Source organism: Mus pahari, chromosome X (assembly GCF_900095145.1).
Source record: "Mus pahari chromosome X, PAHARI_EIJ_v1.1, whole genome shotgun sequence".
NCBI lineage: Eukaryota > Metazoa > Chordata > Mammalia > Rodentia > Muridae > Mus > Mus pahari.
This window is the reverse complement of record NC_034613.1, coordinates 93,173,058-93,174,850: the sequence shown is the minus strand read 5'-3', so window position 1 is coordinate 93,174,850 and position 1,793 is coordinate 93,173,058.

Here is a 1,793-nt window from a genome sequence, read left to right as displayed (position 1 = left end):
ATTTAAAATGCTATCCTGAATGTCCCCTATAACCTCCCCCACCACCCTGATCCCCTACCCACCCACTCCCACTTCTTGGCCCTGGAGTTCCCCTCTATGGCACATATAAAGTTTCCAAGACCAAGGGGCCTCTCTTCCCAACGATGGCTGAATATGCCATCTTCTGCTACATATGCAGCTAGAGACACTAGCTCTGGGGGTACTGGTTAGTTCATATTGTTATTCCACCTATAGGGTTGAAGACCCCTTCAGCTCCTTTGGTACTTTCTCTAGCTCCTCTATTGGGGGCCCTGTGTTCCATCCAATAGCTGACTGTGAGCATCCACTTCTGTGTTTGTCAGGCACTGGCATAGCCTCACAAGAGGCTCCTATATCAGGGTCCCTTTAGCAGAAACTTTCTGGCATGTGCAATAGTGTCTGGGTTTGGTGACTGATAATGGGATGGATCCCCGGGTAGTGTAGTCTCTGGATAGTCCATCCTTTCATCTTAGCTCCAAACTTTGTCGCTGTACCTATAATTTTTCATGGGGGTTATGTTCCTCATTCTAAGGAGGAATGAAGTATCTACCAATTGGTCTTCCTTCTTTTTGGTTTTCTTGTGTTTTGCAAAGTTTATCTTGGGTATTCTAAGTTTCTGGGCTAATATCCACTTATCAGTGAATGCATATCTAGTGACTTCTTTTGTGATTGGGTTACCTCATTAAGGATGATATCCTCCAGATATATCTATTTGGCCAAGTATTTCATAAATTCATTGTTTTTAATAGCTGAGTAGTACTCCATTGTGTAAATGTATTACATTTTCTGTATCCATTCCTCTATTGAGGGACATCTGGGTTCTTTCCAGCTTCTGACTATTATAAATAAGGCATGCAAATGAAATTTAAGGAGCAGGCCAGGTTCCAGCACATTGTTCTAGCTTTATAAAAGAACATATAGGAGTAAAGAAACTGTGAAATATTTTTCTGCAGTTACATGGAGCAGTTAAGCTAGGCATATGCTCTGTAGTCTCTGCATGGAGGCCTAGAGAGGTTATTGTATGAAACTATGAAAATGAATCCTGAATTGCATTGCAAACCTAAAGATGCAAGAGTTGTGGGATACTTGCCAAGTACTGTTGAAGAGAGGGCATGGATCCAACCCAAGAGTGAGATGTGTATGACTTGAAGTCAACAAAGCTTGAAGAAGTGGGAGATCTGAAGAGCCCTTTGACATCAGACATACTGATGTAGGAATTGGAGTTTGCCCTGATAGATTTTGGTCTTATTTTCATTCAGTATCTCCTCACTATGCCTCCTTTCCTACTCTTTGGAGTGATAATGTATTTTTTGTGTCATCATATGTTAGAAGTATGTAATACGGTTTTTGATTTTACAGGAATTAAGATATTGACTTGAGTCTACAACTGCCAAATTAAATTTTGTACTTTTAAACAATGTTGAGATTATGAAAGACTATAAGAACTTTCAAAATTTTACTGCATGTGTTTTTCATTATGATATGGGTACAAGTTTATGGAGACCAGGAGTAGAACATGGTGGTTTTAATGAGAATAGTCCCCGTAGGTTCATATAATTGAATGCTTGGTTACCAGTTGGTGGACTGTTTAGGAAGGATTAGGAAGGATGGGCTTGTCGGAAGAACCTATCTGATCCCACATCCCCTGCTATGCTGGTCATGTACTAACCCTCTGAAATTCTATGTATTACCGTAATTAAATGTTTTCTTTTTAAAAATATTTTCTTTATTTACATTTCAAATGCTATCCCGAAATTTCCCCATACCCTCCCCCC